We start from the raw sequence: 26,381 nt of genomic DNA on the forward strand, positions 1-26,381 counted from the left end.
AAGGATATAAGAGACTGAAGATCAACTCAATGAAATAAAATGAGAAGGCAATATTAGAGAAAAAAGAGTAAAAAGAAATGAACAAAGCCTCCATGAAATATGGAATTATTTGAAAAGACCTAATCTACATTTGAGAGGTGTACCTGAATGTGACGGAGAGAATGAATCCAAGCTGGAAAACACTCTTCAGGTTATTATCCAGGAGAACTTCCCCAATCTAGCAAGGGAGGCCAATATTCATATCCAGGAAATACAGAGAATACCGCAAAAATATTCCTCCAGAAGAGCAACCCCAAGGCACATAATCATCAGATTCACCAGGGTTGAAATGAAGGAAAAAATGCTAAGGACAGCCAGAGAGAAAGGTTGGGTTACCCACAGACTTTTGTCTCTGGGAAAAGTCTGAAGGGAAGCCCGTCAGACTCACAGTGGACCTCTTGGGAGAAACTCTACAAGCCAGAAGAGAATGGGGGCCAATATTTAACATCCTTAAAGAAAAGAACTTTCCACCTAGAATTTCATATCCAGCCAAACTAAGCTTCATAAGCAAAAGAGAAATAAAATTCTTTATGAGCAAGCAATTGCTAAGAGATTTTGTCACCACAAGGCTTGCCTTACAAGAGCTCCTGAAAGAAGTACTAAACATAGAAAGGAACAACCAGTACCAGCCACTCCAAAAATGTACCAAATGGTAAAGGGCATAGATGCAATGAAGAAACTGCGTCAACTAATAGGTAAAACAACCAGCTAGCATCAAAATGGCAGGATCAAATTTACACATAACCATATTAACCTTAAATGTAAATGGACTAAATGCCCAAATCAAAAGACACAGACCGGCAAACTGGATAAAAAGTCGTAAGCCATCAGTGTGCTGTATTCAGGAAACCCATCTCATGTGCAAGGACATAAATAGGCTAAAAATAAAGGTATGGAGGAAGATTTACCAAGGAAATGGAGAGCAGAAAAAGAGCAGGAGTTGCAATCCTAGTCTCTGATAAAATAGACTTTAAACCAACAAAGATCAAAAGAGACAAAAAAGGGCATTACATAATGGTAAAAGGATCAATGCAACAAGAAGAGCTAACAATCCTAAATATATATAAATAAATATACACCCAATACAGGAGTACCCAGATACATAAAGCAAGTTCTTAATGACCTACAAGGAGACTTAGACTCCCACACAATAATAGTGTGAGACTTTAACACTCCACTGTCAGTATTAGACAGATCAATGAGACAGAAAATTAAGGATATCCAGGACTTAAACTCAGATCTGTACCAAGCAAACGCACTATTTATTAATTTATTATCCTTACAAATATATGATGCCTGTTTTTTGATAACTTATAATTTTTACATTCATGTGTGCTACTTTTTTTTCATTCTTGGTTAAGCAAAATTTTAAAAAAGCAATTATATCTTTGAAACTTTTATTCTTTTAATAAACACAAAAGAGTATGCTAAACAAGCAATTTCATTATAACTATCACCATTTGTATTTACTACATTTTTATCTTATTTTAATTTTTGAGTGCTGTTGGTTAAGAAATTGTACTTCATTTTTAAAGTCAGACATAGAATATATCAGCTTTTCTGATGACTAATATGCTTATAATATGAATGAAAGCAGAATTTTAATGAAAATAAACCACTCAATGCTTAGGAGTGGAGATGTGAAAAATGTTTACTAAGTTCACTTAGCTTTGGAAGTAGAATTACACTAAATGAAATCCTAACAGTCTCATAGTTTTTATATTTTTGAATAATTTCAACACAGAAAGGGCCATATATTTTCTATTTAATATTTACTTATATTTCATTAGCAAAGGGTCTGTTAAAATGAAGTATCTTGCAAAGACATATTTCTAAAATCCTACAAAAATATTCAACCTAATATCAACTGCCAACATAATTGTGTGTGTGAGGCACTTTATCTTATTTCTACATTTTAGTAATATGTGCACACAACCAATAATTGCATTGGATCAATGAAAAATAAGGAAACAAATCCCTTATAATGCAAATATTCAGCAAGTTTCTTGCTTTAGAGAAAGAATAATAATTTCCACAGTCCTTTGTATGTCTTAGCTGCTGTATTTACATTTATTTTTTCCTGCTAGAACTATTTTTTACATAAATAGCCTATTTGTAGGTCCTATTTTAGTATAGGCAATCAACTCAGATACTGATCAAGTCTTTGGTTAATTTTAATCATTAGTGAAGAAACAAAGCTCTGAATTTAGAAGACTTCATTATTCACAAGGACAAAACCACTGAGAATGAAAAAGTAAAGACCATTTGTAATTATTTTTTATTTTTCATATACATATAAATTTCTCATATTTTTATATATTATAGTTACTATATATTAGATACTTTCCTATCAGATAACTGTCATATATGTAAAAAATATTTTGGCTTCTTAACTTTAAAGAGACAATTGTTCTTTCATATTAAGACAGTATCTTTCCATTGGTTAATAAAGTCACTTTTTCAAAGTACATAAGCATCATATATTTGACTCTGTCACTATTTCAACATCGATTATGCTTGAAGCTATATAGTATACAGATTTTTACACATTATTTTTTTGTTGACATTGAGCAACTGATTCTGTCACTCTGAGATTGAGGGAGTATCTCACGAATACCTGTGAGTGGAACAGAATAGGGCAGAAGAAGATGCTGAACTGTATGCAGTGGCAATAGAGATTCTGAAGGTGGGGTGACCATAAGGGACTAACCTGAGAGGTAATTCTCTTAATGACTAGAATAATAGGTGTCTTAATCCTGAAGAAATCATAGTGTCTCAGCACAGCATGCATTCTAGTTGCAAGAGGCTTTAATCTCATATATTATTTTCTGAAAACATTTGAAATTTAACTTTTAAACCTTTAATAAATATGGTATTTCCCCAATATTTTGATTTTTTTGATATTTTAATGTTTCTAAAATCAGAATGTCTTATAATTAATGTGTACCATTAATTTGATTGATTTTTCTGAAAAAAACCCTAAACTAATATTATAGTTTATAAGCAATTTCATAACCTGTGTAAAGAAAAATACATAGTACGTATCAAGTGGTATAACTTTATGTTATGTTTCACACCCATAGAAATGTATCTAGTTTTGTGAGTCTCTTTCTGATTCTTGAAGCAGATCAAGTATGTAACTAACATTGTGTCTATATATCCATAGAGAGATTTTTGGTAGGGCTTTGCTTTGTGATCTTTCTATATAGCCCAAAGAATTGATCATGTTTACTTTAATCATATTGATTCAAATTATATCAAACTGAGGTGGGATCACTGTTTATTTTTATGTTTGAATGTATATCTCAAAATTATTGCCATGTATACATTTTCTGTAGCCTTCTGTGTCTTCATTTATCTTCTCACTGCATTTTTAAAGTCATTTTTGATCCATTTCAATCACTTAACATAATCAAGATCTTTGGAGTTCTCCATGCTAGCACATCACTGCTCTGGGAGATTAGTTTCTGTAACTGAGAGGAATGTTTTGAAATTGAGGTAACAGGGTTAATAATTTTCAAGAAGATTCATAAGAGGATCTCCATAAAACCAATGTTGGTGGACCACTGAAGTCTCCTTAAAGCCACAGAATGGGAAACTGAGCTTGCAAACTATTTGCATAAGAGCATTCTTTAGCAAAAACTGCAACATATTCCTTACATGGAAGCACATTAGAATAGAATAGCATATCTGGTATCAGCATCTATTTCCTTTTTTTTTTTTTGTTTAATTGAGGCAGGATCTCACACTATCACCCAGGCTGGAGTGCAGTGGTACAATCACTGCTCACTTCAGCCTTGATCTCTTGAGTTCAAGCAATCCTCTGGCTTCAGTCTGCTAAGTAGGGGGAACTACCAGCCCATGTCACCATACCTGGGCTATCTTTTTTTCCTAAAGAGCTGGGATTACAGGCAAGGTCCACTCCGCCCATCAGCCTCTATTTTAATTTTTTAATCTTTCAGTCAACTGTTTTCCAGAATGATGCTACTTTTTTTTCTTTATAAACAAACTGCTAGGAAACACTAAACACTCTGATTCCTCCCTTTACCCCTAACTGAATACTATGAAATGCTTACATAAGGAGTAATAATGGCAGGAAGACTTCTGTAAAGATTAGCTCAAATTCTATTATCTGTAAGAGGACAATGTTTACTTATTTTCACAGAAAGCAATGTTAAAATAAATTACCCAAGATACTAAATAGAATAATATTTTAAATTCTCTTTCAAGTTCTGATTTTAAATAATCATACAATATTGACATTGATACTCAAAACAAGTATCACTCATATATATTTAAATATACATTTCTAAGTTTTTATATATTCCTCACTATAAATCTCATGGTGGTGATTTTTTGTCTGTGTTAAAAAAAGCAGTTGCCATTACATGTGCTTGATCTGATAAATTTCACTATGCTGAAGACTGCAGAGAATGAATGAATCAATGTAAGACATAAATATTTGATTTAAGGTGACCCAGTAAAGATTTGCTTATGCCTTTGAGTGATTCACATAGGAAGAGGCTTTCGGTTCTAGGGTGTACATCTGAATATAAATGTACACTGTGTCACGTAAGTTAAAGTTGATCTGAACATTATACTAGCCCAGTGATTCACCACATAAGCTCAAATGCTGGAAAGCATGTAAGCAACAGACTAAACTTTGAGAGCCAGAGACATGAAAAGAAAAGCAATTTCTGGTAAGGGAGAAAAAATAGAAGTTAAAAAAATCCATGAAATATTTATGGATTTTGCATGTATCATTCTAATAAGAATGCAAATATTGTGAAGGCTTTCAACTCATACAGTACTGACATTTACCAAATAGAATTCTGTTATTTGACCTCTTTCTGTAAACATTGACATTGCACTCACATTTATAATAGATTTCTGTCTGTTTTACCACAGTTGAATGTTTCCATTGGGAATGTTATTCGTTATTATGGCTCAAAATGCACCTGCACCAGCTGTGCGACTAAACATAAAGAAGGCACCAGCCAAAATCCCTGAGACTCTTAACAAACCTTTGCTGCATTACTGCCATAGATCCAACATCCATCCTGAAGCAGTAGGAATAAAAACTTCTCCATCACTTCATTTCCATAGGAATGAGGGTCTGACTTGTACTCTTGCTTTCCTTCATAGCAGCATCTACTGTCCTATTCCTCGCATCCTTATCTTTAGGTAGTCCCATGTTGCATTCGTACAAATTATGAGATAAAAGATGATAAACTCAGTTGAGTCATAATAACATGAAAGTGTTAAGAAAAAAATCAATAGGAATAGTTTACTTAGAAGCACAGATGCATAAAGAGAATGGAGGAAAACAGGACATTAGCTTATTTGTTAAAAAAAAAAAAACTATTGAATCATTAACACAAATAGCATTACCAAGAAGTTCTCTGAGATCAGAAAGTATTTTATAAACAAATATCTTATATATATTAAGTTCTGTTAATGTTTTTATAGTTTTGTAGATGTTGAAAATGGGAAGGTTAATCTAAATAAAAATGCTAAGGATAATTGTCTTAGGAACTAAAGCTGGAGAGACAAGTAATATAACCCTAAACCTAAATATAAATTAAAACATATCTTGGCCAGTCGTGGAGGCTCATGCCTGCAATCCCAGCACTTTGGGAGGTGGGCAGATCACCTGAGGTCAGGAGTTTGAGACCAGCCTGGCCAACATGGTGAAACTCCATCTCTACTAAAAATACAAAAATTATTTGGACCTAGTGGCATGTGCCTGTAGTCCCAGCTACATAGGAGACTGAGGCAGGAGAATTACTTGAAACCAGGAGGCAGAGGTTGCAGTGAGCCGAGATCATGCCACTGCACTTCAGTCTGGGTGAAAGAGCAAGACCCCATCTCAAGAACCAAACCAAATCAAACAAAATGAAAACATATCTTTTATAGATATGGGCTCCAAAAATCTCTGGAGATATTTACAGACACTAACAGAATGTTATTGACTGTCAACTAAATTTAAAAATAGAATAATTTAAAGAGGTTATTTTTCATGTTAAACATTGATTTTATTATATTTATTTTTGAATTAGTTCTGAAAGCTACACAGACATTTCTCAATCTCATGTGATAGGCCCATTCTTGACTTGTCTGACTTCTGTGGGGTAAGTAACAATGAACAATCTATTTATCTGAAAATCTGAATTTTTTTCTATTATTCCTACTCACAGAATTATAAATTTTCTCATTTCTTTTTCTTTGTGTGGCCTCCAATCAATATATTTACGGCTACTTGACAAATCAGTGGCAACTAATATATAGATGTTAGTTCAGTCAAAAGCTTAATTAGATAATATATTTATTCAGTAGCTTTTTATCCAGCTAATATACATAAAACACTAAACTAGGGATTAGGTTAAGCTCTGGGAAAAAAATCTCCACTCTTAAGAAATTTAAAATTTATTAGAGACTGCAGATAATTAGAAATAGATTTCCAAGTTACTCAGATACATGACAAAGTGTGGTAGGAGTTTGTCAGCTGAAGGTCCATGATTGAGGAGGGTGAAACTGCATCAAATAAAACAGCACTGGCTGGGTGCAGTGACTCATGTCTGAAATCTCAGCATTTTGGGAGTCTGAGGCGGGAGAGTCATCTTAGGTCAGGAGTTTGAGACCAGCCTGGCCAACATAGTGAAACCTTGTCTCTCCTAAAAATACAAAAATTAGCTGGGCATGGTGGTGGGTGCCTATAATCCCAGCTACTCTGAGAGGCTGAGACTGGAGAATTGCTTGAACCTAGGAGGCAGAGGTTGCAGTGAGCCGAGATCGTGCCACTGCACTGCAGTCTGGGGGACAGAGCCAGACTCCATCACAAAAAAAAAAAAAATACAGCTTGTGCAAAGGGCCAGGGACAGTTTTTAGATAGCAAATAAAATCAGAGATGAAAAAGACATTGCAACTGACAACAGAGAACCACAAAGAATTATAAAAGAGTATTACGAACAACCAAATACCAACAAATTAGAAAACAGAAGAAATGAATAAATTCCTGAATATTTACAGCTTATCAAGATTGAATCATGAAGTAATAGAAAACCTGAACAGACCAAAAATGTGTAATGAGATTGAAGCAGTAATAAAAATTCTCCTGTCAAAGAAAAGCCCAGGATCTAATGGCTTCATTGCTGGATTCTACCAGTCGTTTAAAGAAGAACTAATACCAATTCTACTCAAACAATTCCAAATAACTGAAGAGGATGGAATATTTCCAAACTAATTCCATGAGGCCAGCATTACTGTAATACCAAAACTAGACAAGGACACAGCAACAACAAAAACAGCAACAACTACTACTACTGGCCCATATGTCTGATAAACATGAACGCAAAAATCCTCAACAAAATACTAGTCAGCTTAATTAAACAGCATATTTAAAAGATCATTTATCACAATCAAGTCATATTCATTCAAGAGATGTAAGGATGGCTCAACATATACAAATCAATAAACATAAACTATCAACAAAATCAAGAACAAAATCCATAAGATTGTTTCAACAGATGCTGAAAAAAATTGATAAATTTTAATATATCTTTATGATAAAAGACCTTAACAAACTGGGTATAGAAAGAACATACATCAAAACAGTAAAGGACATATATGACAAACCCACAGCTAACATTATACTGAACAGAAAAAGTTGAAAGTGTTTTCTGTAATATCTGGAACATGGTAAGTATGTCTCAGCACTTTTATTCAACATAATATTGAAAGTTTTAGCCAGAGCATTTAGGCAAGCAAAAGAAATAATGGATATCCAAATTGGGACAGAGGAAGTTAAATTGTTCCTGTTTGCATACAAATGATCATATATATAGAAAATCTTAATGACTCCACCAAAATACTGTAAGAACAATAAATAAATTTAGGAAAGTTGCAGAATAGAAAAATGAACATATGAAAACTAGTAGTGTTTCTATTCATCAATAGTGCACTCTGATAAACCAAAAAAAGCTCTTCCATTTATGATAGCTCTAAAAATACAATAAAATATCTAGGAATAAACTTAACTAAGTATGTGACAAATTTTTGCAATAAAAACCAAAAACAATTGATGAAAAAAATTAAAGAGAACACAAATAAATGAAAATAAATCCCTTGTTCATGGATTAGATGAATTACTATGTAAACATGTTCATATTGATCATCTGTATTCAGTGTAACCTATATTAAAATACTAATGGCATTCTTCACAAAAATAGTAAAACAATGTTAAAATTCACATGAAAATGTCAAAGACCCTGGGATAGACAACACAATAACAAAGCTAGAGACATCACAATACCTGACTTCAAAATATACTATAAAGCTATAGTAGTCAAAACAACATGAAATTGGCATAACCATAAACACATTGACCAGAATAATGAACAGAATGTTGAACCCAGGTATAAATCCATGCATTTACAGCCAACTAGTTTTCACCTATGGCACCAAGAACACACAATGGGGAAAGAACTGTATCTTCAATAAATAGTTCTGGGAAAACTGGCTAGCCACATGCAGAAGAATGAAACTAGATCCTTTTCTCTTACCATGTACAAAAATAAACTCTCAATAATTTAAAGACTTAAATGTAAGACATGAAATATTGAAACTAGTAGGAGAAAATGTAGGGTAACTGCCTCATAAATTTGAACTGGGCAAAGATTTTTAGACTAAGACCTCAAAGTACAAGCAATAAAAGCAAAAATAGACCAATGAAATTACAACTAAATAAAAAGCTTCTTCACAGCTTAAGAAATCATCAACAAAGTAAAAAGACAACCTTCAGAATGGGAGAAGTTATTTGCAAGCTCTTCATCAGACAAGAAGTAAATATCTAAGATATAAAAGTAACCCAAACAGCACAATAAAACAAACAAGCAAACAAATAAATCATTTTATTTGAAAATGGCAAAAGACTTGAATAGTTGTTTCTCGAAAGAAGACATATATTTCATATTTGAAAAAATGTCCAGCATCATTAATCATCAGGGAAAGTCAAATGGAAACCATGATGGGATATCACCTCACCCCACTCTGAATGACTATTATCAAAAATATACAAACTAAGAAAAGTTGGCAAGAAAGCAGAGTAAAGGGAACTCATACTCTATCGGTTGAAATGTAAATTAGTACAGCCAATAATAAAGCAGTATGAAAGTTCCTCAAAACATTAAAATCCCATTACTGAGTATATATCCAAAGGAAATAAAATCAGTACGTCAAAGAGACATCTCTTCTTGCATGCTTATTGCAGCATTGTTCACAATAGTCAAGATAGTGAGTCAACTTTAGAGTCCTTCAAGGGATGCATGGATAAAGTGTGGATTATATACACAATAGAATACTACTCAGCCATAAAGCAGAATGAAATTTGTCATTTGTGGCAACATGGATAAATCTAAAGAGCATTGTGTTAAGTGAAATAACCAGGCATAGAAGGACAAATACTATATTATTTCATTCAGATGTGGGATCTTAAAAAGTTGATTTCATGGAAGTAAAGAGTATAATGGTGGTAACATAAAATGGAGTAGATAGAAGGGAATAGGAGGGTAGAAATGGTTAGTCAACATGCAAAAAGTTCCAGTAACACAGGAAGAATAAATTCTGGTATTTTATTACATAGTGGAATGACTTTAGTAAATACGAATGTAGTTTATATTTTAAGATAGAAGATAAGATTTTAAATGTTGTCATTACAAGAAATTAACGTTTAAAGTGAAGAATATGCTAATTACTCCAATTTGATCATTATACAATGCATACATGCATTGAACCTTCATACTACAGCCTATAAATATGTAGGGTTATTATATATCAATTACAAATTTAAAAATTGTAAATAAAAATATATCTTCATTTGAAAAAGAGCAGGTAATGCTGTTGTCTTACATTGCTTTGAGAAAATTTTAAATGTTAAATAAAGAAGGAAAACATAAAATGGTGGCTAAATAATACCAACATTTTACTTTCATCCATACAACAGAACTCTCCATACTATGTTTTAAACCTCATGCCTATAATTCTGAAGAGTTTTTCAAAATATATGAAGGTGTAAAAATTATGAAAGCTTATTATAAGCAAAGAGAATAATGTGTGTATGTGCAAGCATGGATACACACACATGCATGTGTATTTGACTTGATGGTGTTTAATAGAAATGCAAACAAAATCCTATAACTTATTTTTCTCAAATTGTCTCAGATGCTTTTTTGCAATCAATGTTGCAAAATCAATGTGATTCCTCCTCCTGAAGAAAATGTTTGGTCCCTAGAAACTTCCAGGCCCCATAGTTCTTCTGCTTCTCCTTATTAAATGCTTGTATTTGAAATAAAAATATCACCTGCTCTAGAGTCAGGCAGATATGGGTCACATATCATATCTCAGGAAACAATTAATTGTGTAACTTCAGTCAAATTACAACTCAGCTTCAATTTCTTCATCTGCAAAAGGAGAATGCTATTACCATATATATAATCGTAAGAATTAAAGTGTTTTTAAATATAGTAATATATAAGCTCATTTTGTGGACCATCTAATATAATTTACCTAGGATTAGCTATATGCAACATACTTCTTTTTGTTTTCTCATTTAACCAGCTCATTAATATTCCTTAAACATAGCTTTTATAAAGTAATCAACTTATAAAATGCCAGTATAATTATTTATTAACTGCATATTTATATAAGACACACAAAAACACAAATAGTAAAACAAAAGATAAAATGTAGCTTTAACATTTTGCAACCCAACAAATACAAAGCATAAGTAAATTTTGACCAAATATAGAAAAAGATTTAGTACAAAAGAAAGACAGAAAAATAGCTTCTTATTTTCATCAATTAATTTCTTTATCAAATATTAAATACATTTCAATCAATTATCTCCACCAAAGACTAAATTTTATAAGAGAAAAATGTGATATATTAGGAACAAATTATGATTACAATTGCTTTCAACATTAGTAGAACTTCATATATTCCAGATATGTAATAAGAATTAAGTATATGAATATAAATCAACATAATGTGGTTGCAATTGAAATTCTGCCAAATATTTATACTCTTAAAAAGAACAACTAATCATTGAGTAAAAATTAAATTATTCTTACATCATTTTCTCTGTGGCACAGAAGTTGTTGCAATCTCCTTATTAACCAATTTGTTTCTATGTCAAAGTACCATTCTTAATACTTACAAACTGGTGTGTGTAATAAGTTGTTCTATGGTACTCATAGAAGCAATGAACTTTAATAGACAAAAAATGATGCCAACTGTAGATGGCCAAGGTCAATAGAAATCATAATGGTATGGTTTGATTTGCCATTGTAATAAATGTAGTATATTAACTAAACAGCAATCAATCAGCAACAGAACTGGATTTTAAAACCAGAAAAAAAAATTACCCAATCTAAAAAATAAATCTGAATAAAATAACAATCCCATTTCAATCTGTTTGTTTTTCTCATTATGGCTACTATTTTTATAAAGGCAAGACCAGATATTACAGGAAAACTTGTTCTCATGGCAAATTGGATTATTTCCAATTCTTTCCACAAACTCTAGTGAAATTTCCTAGTCTATATTTGTAGAATATTGTTTCCAACTATTGCTTTTTATTGCACTTTTAAATAGATATATTTTGTATAAAAATCTATATACTAGTCTACTAAATGGAATTACAATATACCTTTGTTGTAGCATTAATTGTAACATTAACTCCACAGTGAAAATATCTTAGAGGCTCATTTTCCATTACATGAACAACAAGAAGAAGAAGAATAACAACATGGTAGCTAGTTTGTTTTGAGCATTTACTTAGTGTGAAGTATGGTAGCTAGCTTGTTTTGAGCATTTACTTCGTGTGAAGTATTGTATAAAGGATTATAAAAGATCAAGTTTTATTTAATGGTCAGGATAATCTTGAAGTAGGTATAATTATTACATTTGTTTTGTGTATAAGGAAAATAAGGTTTAGAGTAGTAAGCTACTCTTGATTGTAGTTATTAAGTTATAAAATCAGAGTTCACACTTGAGCCTAAATTTAATGAAGTGAACTGGATTTACTAAAATATGACAATATAGAAAGTTGCCAGTGTTCTATGTCTTGATATTTTCATTCATTATAATGATATGCTTGTGTCTCCCATTCCCCAAATTCAAATGTCAAAATGCTGTATCTCCTTCAAAATTCATATGTTAAAATTTAATTCCTAATGTGATAGTATTAGAAGGTGGAGCCTTTGTTAGATGATTAGGTCATGAGAACCAAGCCCTCATGAATGGAATTAATGTCCTTATAAATGAGGTCTCAGAGGGCCCCCTTATTCCATCTGCCATGTGAGGCTGTTGATGAACAAAGAAGCAGGCCCTTGTCAGGAAACAATATGAAGTTGTCTTGATCTTGGACTTCCCAGCACCTAGAACTGTGAGAACTACATTGATGTTGCTTACAAACCACTCACTCCATGGCATTTCGTTATAGAAGCCTGAACACATGAAGGCAATATGTTGACTTCAAAACCCTTAGCCTGACTTCTGGTTTCCAATTCAGCATGCAAAAAGCTAGAAGTTGACACTTTATTCTAACAGCAAGTAACAAGCTTAACCAATTGAAAGTCAGCATTTCTTCTTAGATTCATCAATGAGGAGAGGTCGCAGTGCAGGTCACTGTCCTAAAAACTGGAGCAACCAATAGGTGAATGTAAAGAACTATGACTCCAGAAACCCGTAAGCCCAAATCTTCATGGTAAACAGTGCTGAAGTAGAGAAACTTGAAGTATAACTGACAATTTGCTGGAGGCTTATTGTAGACAAGGCTGAGAGATAAAATCTCAAGGGGAACTCAGTTATAGGGGTCCTGACACTTTTGTGAGTTTTAATTTTAGGAGCTCAACAAGGTTCACACAGTGAATATTGGGGGAAAGTCCCCTTTTATTTTGGCAGCAAGAAAGAAAAAAGGAACTATTTTGATATGGCCAGAGCATTCTGTTCTTAACAAGGCCTGTCCTCCAGAGAAACCATTTAATCAGAGCATAACTGATCAGGGGAAAGGGAAATATCTAAATGCAGATGGCTGTAGACTTCTATGTGGAAGAAGGGAAATACCCAGCTTCAGCCTGCCTTAGCCATTCTGTAAAAAAGGAGGGGAGAAAAACTGAGATGTACATTTGAAGTTTACAGTCCAGAGTTACAAGTTGATTACACACTTAAGACCTTCTCATAGAACTATATAATGCTTTCCCTCTCCACACATCTTACCACTGCATCAGTAAGGAAGATGTGTATCAGTAATTTTACCCAACATATCATGTCTGGCTATGAAGAAAAAAGTACAAGCCATACTAAAAAGCAAAAACACAGTTTGAAGAGACAGAGCAAGCATATCCACCAGACTCAGATATTTCAAGAATGTTGAAATCCTCAGAATGGGAATTTAAAAGAACTGTGTGCTAAAGGCACTAATGAATAAAGTAGAACACATGTTAAACAGATGGAAGTAGAGAGAGATGTAAATTAGAACAAAGAATTGAAAAGAAATGTTAAATATAAAAAAAAAATACCATAACAGAAATGAAGAAATGTCTTTAGTGGACTTCATGTAAGTCAGACATAGCTGATGAAAGAATTCCTGAGCTTGAGGATATCTTAGTAAAAACTTCCAAAAGTTAAAAAAAAAAAAAAAAAAAAAGATAAAATAAAGACTGAAGAAAGATAACAGAATATTCAGGAATGACAGAACAACTCCAAAAGGTATACCATCAGTTTAATGAAAATTCCAGAGAAGCAAAATGGAAAAGAACAGAAAAATGTGAACTAATGACTTCAAATTTCCCCCAATTAATATTAGACAGCAAAACACATTCACAGGAAACTCAAAAAACACCAGGCATGTTACATTCCTCAAAACCCACTTCTAGTTATGCAATTTTCAAACTATAGAAAATCAAAGACAGAGACAAACTCTCAAAAGAAAACAGAGGGAGAAAACACATTACTTATAGAGGAGAAATGATAAGAATTATATTAAATTTCTCCTCAGAAGGCATATAATCAAAAGGAGAGTGTAGCAAAATATTTACAGTGTTGAGAGAAACAAACTCATGAGCTAGAAGTCTATACTTCTAGCTGAAAAAATTGTCCTTCAAAAGCGAAGGAGAAATAAAGACAAAAATTGAGGGAATCTGTTGCCACTAGGCTCACCTTGCAAGAAATATTAAAATAAATTCTTCAGAGAGAAAGAATATGATCAAGGTCATAAATTCAGATCTAAATAAAATAAAGTAAGAATGGTGAAGAAGATATAAGTGAGGGTGACATAAAAGCTTTAATTTATTTTTAATTGACAACATGACAGTTTGTTCAAAATAGTAAGAGCAATTGTGTATTTGATTATGTGTGAGTGTGTGTGTGTATATAAATACACATATATATGGTTATGTATAGGACAATTAATGACAACAATAATATAAAAGACAGAAAAAAGAATTATGATGATTTTTATTATGAAGTACTCATACTAATGAAAAGATAGAACATTACTTAAAGACAAGTGGTACACAGTAAATCATAGAATATTGTAACACTATAATTGCCATACATAAACTACTCATATTTTTAGTAGAAAGACTAAAAGAAAAACCTATCAAAAATAGCAACTACAATAACTTTTCAAGAGATAGACAGTATAATAAAATATAAATAGAAACAAAAAGTTAAAAAGCAGGGAATGGAAGATGAAGTAAAATTGTAGTTTTTCTTGGCTTTACCCTCACTTGTTAGTTTGTGCAATCATTGTTAAGTTGTCATCAGTTTAAAATAATGGATTATAAGGTGTTATTTGCAAGCCTTGTGGTAACCTCAAATTAAAAATCTTACAACAGATACACAAAAAATAAAAACCAAACAATTAAAATATAACACCAGAGAAAATCACCATCACAAAAAAGGACAGGAAGAAAAGAAGGAAGGGAAGAAGGGAGGAAGGGAGGAAGGGAACAAACACACAAAATCAGAAAACAAATAAAATGGAAGTACTAACTCTTGGTTTAATAGTAATATTCAAAGTATATGAGCAAAGTCCTCCACTCAAAGGACACAGACTGAATGGGTTATAAAACAAGAACAATATCTTGCCTACAAGGTAGACAATTAACCCATGATGGCACATATAGATTGAAAATAAAGGGATGGCAAAAATGTTTCATTCAACTGAAAACCAAAAAAAAAAAAAAAAAAAACAGAGAGAGAAGGATCAGGCATACTTAGACAAAATTAATTTCAAGGTAAAAACTATACCAAGATGCAAATAAGGTTATTACATAATGACAAAGGAATTGATTTAGTAAGAGTATAAAATAATTGTAAATATATATGCACTCAACACTGGAGCAACAAGATATAAAAAGCAAAAATTATTAGAGCTAAAGAGACAAATAGACACCAATACAATAATGCAGACATTAACATCTAACTCTGGCCATTGGACAGATAACCCCGACGGAAAATCAACAAAGAAACACTGAACTTAACCTGTCCCATAGATTAAAAAGTCCTTATAGATATGTAGAGAACATTTCATTCAATTGCTACAGAATATACCTTCTTCTCTTCAGCACACAGATCATTCTCAAGGACAGACCATATATTAGGCCACAAAACAAGTCTTTAAAATTTTTTTTTTAAAAATTGAATCAAGTGTATTCTCTGACCATAATGGAAAACTAGAAATCAATAACAAGAACTTTGGAAACTATGCAAACACATGGAAAAATGAAACAGCATGCTTCTGAATTCCCAATGGGTCAATGAAGAAATTCAGAAAAATAAAAATATTTTTTGAAACAAGCTAAAATAGAAATATAACACACCAAAACCTATGGAATATAGCAAGAGCAGTAGTAAAGGGAAATTTTATAACAATAAGTGCCTACATCACAAAAGTAGAAATATTTTAAATAAAAACCTTAATGATGGAACATAAAGAACTAGAAAAGCAATACCATACTGAACCTCCAATTAGTAGAAGAAAGAAATAATAAAGATCAGAGGAAAAATAAATAGAATTGAATAAAAATCAATGAAATTAAAAATTTAAAAAAAAATAAAATCAACAAAAATTTAGCCAGACTAAATAAAAAAAGAGAGAAGACCAAAATAAATAAAATCAGGGATTAAAAACGACACATTACAACTGATATCACACAAATGCAAAGGACCTTTAAACCTTTAAAGACTACCATGAGAAAATATGTGACCATAATAGGAAACCTTAGCAGTAGATAAATTCCTAGACACATACAACATAACTTTGTTGAACCATTAGAAAACCTAAAACTGAATAGACCAATAATAAGTAATGAGATCAAAGCTGTAATAAAATGTCTCTGTGCAAAAAAAAAAAAAAAAGAAAAAAGGTCTGTGACCCAATCAATGGCTTCTCTACTGATCTTACTGATTACTGATCTTTACCAAACATTTGAAAAGGAGTAACATCAGTCCTACTCAAATTAAACCAAATAATAGAAGAAGAGGAAATTCTTCTAAACTTACTCTACAATGCCAGTATTACCTTGACACCAAAAGCTGACAAACAGAAAATAAAACAAAACAAAGCAAACCAAAACAAAACTATAAGCCAGTATTCCTGATCAACATTAATGCAACAATCATCAACAAAATATCATTAAAAACATTCAAAAGATCATTGATCATGATCGTATGTGATTTATCCTGGGGATGCAAGGAGGGTTTAACATATGCAAATCAATGTGATAATTATATCAACACAATAAAGAACAAAATTGATACGATCACTTTAATTGATGCTAAAAAAGTATTTGATAAAATACAACAAAACTTCGTGATAAAAACTCTCAAAAAGACTGATTGTAGAAAGAACATATCTCAAAACAATAAAAACCAGATGTGACAGACCCACAGCTAGTATCATACTGAATAAGGAAAAGCTGAAAGCCATTCCTCTAAGAACTGGAACACTGCAAGAATGCTCACTTTTGCCATTATGATTCAACATGGTACTGGAAATCCTAGCCAGAGCAATTAGAGAAGAGGAAGAGAGAAAGAAAGAGGAAGGAGGGAAGGAAGGAAGGAAGGAATGAAGGAAGGAAGGAAGGGCATCCAAATAAGAAAGAAAGAAAGAAATCAAATTATCCTTGTTTGCAGATAATATAAGACTATATTTAGAAAAACCTAAGACATCACCAAAAAAACTATAGAACACATAAGAAAAATCAGTAAATATTAATGACATTCTTCACAGAAAAAAAAATCATAAAATTTATATGGGTCCACAAAAGACCCAGAATAGCCTAAGCTGTCCTGAGCAAAGAGAACAAACCTGGAGTAATTCCATTACCTGTCTTCAAATTATACTACAGAGCTGTAGTAACTCAAACAGCATGGTATTGGCATTAAAAAAGACACATAGACCAATTGAAAAGAACAGAGAATCCACAAATAAATCCATACATCTCCAGTTAACTCATTTTTGACAAAGATGTCAAGATCACACATTGGGGCAAGGACAGTATTCAACAAATGATACAGGGAAAATTGGATATCTATATGCAGAAGAATGAAACTAGACCCTATTTCTCACCATATACAAAAATCAAATCTAAATGGATTTAAGACTTTCACCTCTTTGGTTAAGTCACTTCTCAAGTATATTATTATATTTATGCTATTATAAATAAAAAAAATCTAACTTTACCACTAAATAAACTAAATAAAAAGAAAAATATAAAATTAAAGTTAGCAGAAGAAAGAAAATAATAAAGATTAGTGGAAAGATAGACAAAATAGGGAATGAAAAGGAAATACAGCAAATCAATGAAATAAAAAAAAAGCTTTTCACTTGAAAAAAATGACAAATTTATAGATGAAGAAAATAAGGAGAAAACCCTTAAATTACTAAAACCAGAAATGAAAATGAGAACATCACTATTGAATTTATAGAAATAAAAAGACTTATAAGAGAGCACTGTGACAAATTGTATACCAACAAATTGGATAAACTAGATGAAATGAACAAATTTCTAGGGGAAAAAAAACAGGACTAAAGAATAAAGAACTATTAAATCTGAATAGGCCTATAGTTAGTTAGGAAATTATATGGAGAGACAAAAGGCACTGAAAAGACAACACAATATTTCAGGAGAACACAAAGATGGAGGACTGTCACTATCTGACTTCAAGACTTACTATAAATCCAGTAATAAAGACATTGTAATATTGGCAAAAGAATAGACAAATAGATCAATGGAATAGAAAGATGAGTCCAAAAATAGACTCACATAGATATAGTCAACTGATCTTTGACAAAAAAGCAAGGCAATGCAATGAGAAAAAAAAATCTTTTCTACAAATGGTGCTGGAACAACTGGACATACATACAAAAACTGAATAGACTTTATATTTTTTATGAATATTAACTCAAATGGATTATATGCTTAAATATGGAATGAAAAGCTATAAAACTCCTAGAAGATGTTATAAGAGACAATCTAGAAGATCTAGTGTAAGGCAATGACTTTTTACATACAACGCCAAGGCATAATGCAAAAAAGAAAAAAAAATAAGTTGAACTTTATTAAAATTAATAATTTCTGTTTTGTGAAAGGTCAGTGGTTGCCAGTGGTTAGGGATAAATAAGTTTAGAATAGAGGAGTTTTAAGTCAATAAAATGATTCTGCATGATACCATAATGGTGAATACATGTCACTATATATTTGTCCAAACCCATAGAATTTAAAACATGAAGATCTAACCCTAATGTAAACTACAGGCTTTGGGTAATAATAATTACCCAATTATTGTCAGTGTCAGCTTATCAATTTTAACAAATGTACTAGTTTGGTGGGGGAGGCTAATAATAGGGATGGTGATGTGTGTGCACATGCAGAGGTATATGGGAAATCTCTGTACCTTCTACTCAATTTTTATCTGAACGTAAAACTGGTCCAAAAGCATTCTGTTTAAAAATAATATATTTTATTATAAAACTAAAACTACCCAACACATTAAATTTAATTTACCAGTTTATTTAATGAAGAAGATAAAATGACCTTGAGTCTGAACAAAGAATATTAAACATGCATTCTAAATCTATATAAAATTTGAGGGAGCATCATTTTGAAATAGGACTCTGTCTTACATTCCATGAAATGAGCATCAGGCTAACTGATTATCTAAGGCCCTTCCAGATCTAAGATTCTGTCTTTTTTTTTTCCCTCAACATTGTCAAAGAAAGAGCATCAATATTAAACAAGGTTAGGTGGTCCTTGTAACTCATGTAATGAAGCATAATTGAAGGACTTTCTTTAAGTAATAACATAGTGAGTTATTAATAACACTATGTTATTAAAAGATCAGTGTGATTGGAGAGTAGAAATGGCAGATACGGAGGAGTTGGCAGTTCTTCATTTTGAATGATAAAGACAGCTGGGGAGGGAAACAGCCAGGCTTGGACAATTGTGGTCATAGAAGTAACATTTACTGAAATAGTGAACATTGAAAAGGGGAAAAGGGGGTGGTTAACTTTGAGAGGAAAACACATGAATTTTGTTTTGTGCCAGTGCAATTTGATGAGGTATGCTAGGTATAAGCTTAAGTACTTCATTTGAATTATATGATGTATTGAGGTAATGAAGAAAAATATTTTAAAGCTTTAAAATACATTGCCAAATTACTCTTTAAAATATTTTTACAATTTATTCTATCCATTGTCATAGTATGAGAGTGCCTATTTTTCCACACCATTGCCAGGTGCTAATATTTGATATTTATAAAGAGCTTTGCCGATTATATGGAATAAAACAAAATAACACCTTTCAGGAAAGAAAAATAATAGAAGTTTGCTTTAAAAAGCTTAATCGATGGTATATATTTTATCTAAAGATGGTATAACTGGCTATAAATGGTGAAATAATAGACATTGCAAATCATGAGTTGTAATATTTGTTCTTTGGCTCACAAGACCCAGAAGCCTCAATTATAGATTTGGTGAATATGAGGTGATTGTGAAATAAAAATTATCTATCAGAGCAAGTATTTGTGATGATATATTGGGTATCAATTTCCACATAACAAATCACCAAAAACCTAAAATCATATACATTTATTATCTGACAACATCCATAGATCAGGAATCTAAGCAAGGCTTGTGGGGATCCTGGGCTCAGTGTCTTAAAAGACTGCTATCATGCTATCAGCTGGACAGCATTCTTTCTGAAGCTCAGCATTCAAGTTCACATGATTGTTGGTAGAAATCAATTTCCTGTGGTTGAAGGATTGAGGCCCTCATTTTCTTGCTAACTATCAGACAGGAGTTGCCCTCAGCTCCTGAGGCTAACCTGTAGTTTCTTGACTGTGGCCCTCTCACAGCATGCAGCTTATGTTCTCAAGGCCAGTAGGAGAATTTTATTCTTGTCTGCAGAAAGAGGGTCTTATATAAGTAAGCTGATAGTCTAGGGAGTGACTATTCCATCACTTTGTTATATTCTACCGGTTGGAAGCAACTTACATGTTTTGCCCACACTTAAGGGGAAGGAATAATACTAGTGCATGATTCCTTAGGGGGTCACACTAGGTTATATGTATTACAACTACTCTTCAGAAATACTAAAATGTATTGTTCTCACAGAGGAAATAGAATCACTCTATCCCTTGCTTAGGATATGTGTAGCTACAAGTAACAGAATGCCTTTATAAAAATAAATAAAAATTAAGAGGGTTTATTATCTCATAGGGTAAAAAGAATAATGGTAGAGAAATTCCAACATTGATGTTTCATCTTAATGAAGTAGCTGATGATGGTGGTGGTTGTCATCTGTTCTCTACACCATCCTCAACATATATGCTGTCTTTCCTGTTGTGGTCACAAATGCAACTCAATCAGTTACAGGCTTCATGTCTGACAGACATAAAGCAATGAAGATATATAATGTCTTTAATTCACTTTAAATAAGGAAGAAAAATTTCCAACAGAGTTCTCAGACCCCTTTGGCCAGTTTACATAACAAACTCTAGGAGGAAGGGAATCCGGGAATGTCTATGGCATCCTCAGGTTCTATAATTTTAGAAAGAAGTTTCCGTTAATGATGGGACAAGGAGGATGGCTATTGGATGTAGAAGTAGAAACTCTTTTATATTATTATAAAATATTTTTTAATAAAAATTACAGCTTTTTGTAGTTAAACTGTATTTTAAACATTTTTTTATGTACTATAGATTTTGGTCATCATCTTAGAAAAAAATTTTGAATGTGTCTTTTAAAAATTATTTGTTTTAGAAGGATTGTATATATTGTGTAATCATGATGACAGGTTCAGTGTATATCACAACCACACATACACATACAACCACACACTACTATCACCACCACTACAATTTAAAAGTCATGTTGGACCCTAGAGTTAGTGTAACCAAGTAATCATAACGAGATCATTTTGTTAGTATTTTTAAGGGTCATATTTAGGATTTATAATGCTTTTCTACATTTCATCTTAAAATATTTTTACATTTATATCACATATATTAGAAGCACTCAAAGATCACATAATCCAAGCACTGCTATATAAATAAATGTACATCTTTTAATGAAGATGTCTTTCACATTTTGCCTTTTGTACTGTTGAGTTGTATGAGTCCTTGCATCTTTTAAATATTAACTCCTTATCAGATATATAGTTTGCAAACGTCTTCTCCCATTCTCTAGAATGCCTTATTTTGCTGATTTATTTATTTGTTTGTTTATTTATTTGCTGTACAGAAGCTTTTTTAGTTTGCTATAGTCCCACTTGTCTATTTTTCTTTCTGTTCCTTGTGCTTTGGGTGTAAAATCCAAAAAATCATTAACAAGACCAATCTTTTCTTCTAGAAGTTTGTGATTTGGGTTTTCTTCTAGAAGTTTCTTCTAGAAGTTTATGATTTGGGTTTTAGATTTAAATAATCAATTATCATAGATTTAACTTCTGTGAGTGGTTTTAAGTGTTCAGTTTTTTTTCTTTTACAAGAACCATTTATTGAAATAACTGTCTTTGTTCATTATGACTTCTTGGAGCCTTTGTCAAATATTAATTGACTGTATATGTGTGAGTTTATTAATGGTCTCTCAATTCTGTTTCACTCGTCTGTATGTCTTTTTATGCCAGCATCATGCTGTTTTTATTACTATAGCATTGCAGTATATTTTGAAACCATATATTATAATACCTTCAGTTTTGCTTTTCTTTCTTAAAATTGCTTCGTATATTTTGGGTCTTTTGTGGTTTCATATAGATTTTAGAATTCATTTTTTATTTCTGCGAAGTAAGTCATTGGAATTTTAATAGAGTCTGTATTGAATCTGTATATGAATTTGGGTAGTATGGACATTTAAACAATATTAATTCTTCAGGTCCGTGAACACAAAATAAAGATATCTTTTCATTTATTTGTGTCTTCTTCAATCTCTTTCATTAATGTCTTATAGTTTTCAGTGTACAGAAATTTCACATTTTAGATAAATACATTTCTATGTATTTTGTATTTTATGTTGTATATTTCAGAATTTACCTCAATCAGCGTGATTGTAGAATCTTTATATTTAACAGATTTTTAAAATACTTCAACGTAATAACTAAAAATACACCTGTCAAACATAAAGGACAAAACAGATACAATACATTCAAAACATAATGCTATTGATTATCTCCACAAATAATGAAGGAAAAATGGGGCCAAAAGTGTAGCTCTGTATAATTAAAAAAGAAAATTATTTGGTTCCTTAAAGTCTTTAGTGATAAAGACGATGTTGCTTCTTAGAATTTCCTTGAATAAGTTTAAAGAAGGATTTAAAATAATTATAAAATCTAGATCTTTTGCCAACCTCTGTATCAAGACATTTAGAGAAAGCTTTCTCATCTAAAGCTGGATATATTTCGCAAATTTTAGTTATTTTGGAACATTATGTTGGTGCCATTTTCCTTTACCTCCCACCAGATGGAAAGCATCAACTATAGCAATTTTGCCTTGGAAATACTATTTGTTGTTTGTTAGAGGGGAAATAGCATGTTGTTACATCTTCTCTAACAGTGTCCTTATTATTAAATCAATGATGTCATTTTCCATAAAAAAAAGCTTCCATGAGAACATAACAATCTTATAAATGAAACAGGCCCAGCCCATCTGGTGAACTGTTTCTTACACATGAAATAATACCAGATGCTTTATAAGAAGGTAACACAGTACAGACCCACAATGTTATTTTGACCAGATTATTTATATTTCATTCATTCATCCAGTTCTTTCTCTAAATAAATATCATTATTTTATTAGTCTTAGCACAATTAAAAAGCCTTCTGGTAATTTAATAATGATTTTTCCAAAAGGAAGTTAAATATTCAAATCAGACCCAAATCACAGAAACAGGCCAGGGCTACCTAGAAGTAACAAGATTCACTTTATCTTATCAGACTTGACAATGTGATTTGCTGTAGACCAACAAATTTATACTGGTTGCTTGAGAAAGGTGAGATGACGTAGAATTATTATATTTATTATATTGTAAGACATAGAGAATTTTTAAATGAAATTCATGAGGTTGCACCCTTTTAGCCAAATACTATGACCCATAATATAAAGGTTGAACTGGCAAAAAATCAGTGTGGGAAAATGTCTATGAATACAGGATTATTAGTTTTTTCTTAGGTCAGGTTACAAAGGAAAGACAGTTGATCAGTTTGTCTTCTTGGCTTGATATTGCTAAAAGTAGCTCAGAATGTTTTTCAGAAATTAAACATTTTGAAGTTTCAATTTTGGGTTATATTTGACTATTTAAAATTCATTTTGTGGAAAAACATAAACAATTAATTAAAACTGATTTTAATATTGGGTTACATGTGTTAAAGTTTACATGCTACAGAATGTTCCTGCTAGAATTACAAGAGAATTGAGAGTAGGGTGTAATTGGTATTGAACTAGAATACAGAGTTTCAGTGCATGCAAAAACACATATCTGTAATAAAAGAAGGGATTCAAGGTGTAATATAAGGCAAGACTAGGAAGCATTAAGAAGGGTGAAATAGGACTAAAGGATTTTAGAAGATTCTGGGTTATGCAAAATATGAATAATCTTTCCCTCTGAGGGAAACAATGGTAATAAGATCTACATTATTTTTCAACATCTTCGTAGTTGAAATACCATGCAGAGACTGATACTCAAAGTTGGTAGCCATGATGCATGGTGTTTGGTAAGAACATCTATTCAGATAACAGGTAGATTGTATTGCAGATGTAAATACCTTCAATAAAGAAAATTTCTCACATTTCTAAACCAAATGTAAAGAATAACTAAACAGACAAATGTGTTTAGGTCAATACAAGATTGTTAAATAAATGTTCAATTTTTGATTGGAGATTTGCATTCAAAAGCATTCTCCCTTAACATGGAAGCTTAAGTAAGTTGAATTAAGGTAAAGCCCATAATAAAGATCAATACTATACTCAAAATATCTTCCTTTATTATTTTAAATATATTTGAATTTAATACAAATATATAGGGGAACAGTAAATAAAATTCAATTCATCCATTCTTTGAACATCATCCAATTTTTCTGTAGATGTTTTTTATTAAAACAAAAACACCCTTCATAATATTTTATGTCTTCTTCATCTGTTTTTAAAATGTTATTTGATCTAGATATTCTTCAAAGTGCAAAGTGAATGTTTCACATTATAACTGTCAACCTTACAGCATTTTCAAAGGCTTTGCGTTTGGAAATAATTTTATATTCATTTGCCCTGGAAGAGTAAGTAGGGTTACTTTGACCCTCCTCCCCCCAATATGTGGAAGCAAATTTAAATGTATTAACTTTCAGTAATCTTGAGAATATATCATATTTTTTCCATGTAATTTTTTCAAATATTTTCAACCAATATTATTTTTTGTGGGTAAGAGAAAAAATATTTTCAGAAAAAAGAAACAAATTATAAGAAATATTGTGATTTGGCATAATTTGGAAGAAAACTATGTAATTAAATAATTTATTTCTAACTGATATGATTTAGCTCTGTGTCCCCAAGCCAATCTCATATTGTAGCTCCCATAATTCCCACAGTGTGGGAGGGACCCACTGAGAGAGAATTGAATCATGTGAGCAGGTCTTTCTCGTGCTGTTCTTGTGAGAGTGAAGAGACCTGTAGTTTTAAAACATGAATTTCCTGCACTAGCTCTCTCTCTTTGCCCTCTGCCATCCATGTAAGATGTGACTTGCTCTTCCTTGCTTTCCACTATGATTGTAATGCCTCCTCAGCCATGTGAAACTCTAAGTCCATTAACCTTCTTTTTCTTCCCAGTCTTGGGTATGTCTTTATTAGCAGTGTGAAAATGACTAACATGCTTAACTTGTACCAGTAGAGTGGGACACTGCTGAAAAGATACCTGAAAATGTAGAAGCGACTTTGGTACTGGATTACAGGTAGATGTTGGAACAGGGCTCAAAAGAAGACAGGAAAATGTAAGAAGGTTTGAAACACTCTAGATACTTGTTGAATATTTATTTTCAGTGTTTATTTTCTTTCACTCAGCATTGTTGTAAAATGTAGTACATTGTTTCCTGTGGCAGTAGTTCAACCTTTTTATTGCCATATAGTATTCACTGTATAAATAGACCATGATTGGGTTACCAATTACACTGTTGGTGGATTTCAGGGTTCCTTCTAGTATTAGATTATTAAGCATATTAACATTCTTGTACATGTCTTTTGTTGTATATATGTACTATTTCTCTTAAAACAATGACTAGCAGTAAAACTGCTAGAACACAGGGCCTAAATAAAGTCAGTTTTAGTAGATCGTGTCAGTTTTTCTAGAGTTTATACCCATTTTAACTCCCATTAGCTGTATTTCCAAATTGTGATCATTTAACATTCTTATTCATTATTTAATATGATTAGTCTTTTTTTTTTTTTTTGTAAATTTTAGCTTTTCCCAAAGAAATATAATTAACCTAAATATCTATCAATGGAAGACTGACTTAAAGAAAATGTGGTACATATAAACCAGGGAACACTATGCAACCAGAAACAAGAATGAGATCATGTCCTTTGCAGGAACATGGATGGAGCAGGAGGCCATTAACCCTAAAAAAAACCAATGAAGAAACAGAAAACAAACACTGCATGTTGTCACTTATAAGTGAGAGCTAAATGATATGAACACATGAACAAATACAGGGGGACAACAGATACTGGGACCTACTTGAGGATGGAGGGCTGCAGGAGAAAAAGGGTCAGGAAAACTAATGGGTACTTAGGCTTAGTAT

Source organism: Aotus nancymaae, unplaced genomic scaffold (assembly GCF_030222135.1).
Source record: "Aotus nancymaae isolate 86718 unplaced genomic scaffold, 86718_ANA_hifiasm-v0.15.2.pri h1tg000006l, whole genome shotgun sequence".
Taxonomy (NCBI): Eukaryota; Metazoa; Chordata; class Mammalia; order Primates; family Aotidae; genus Aotus; species Aotus nancymaae.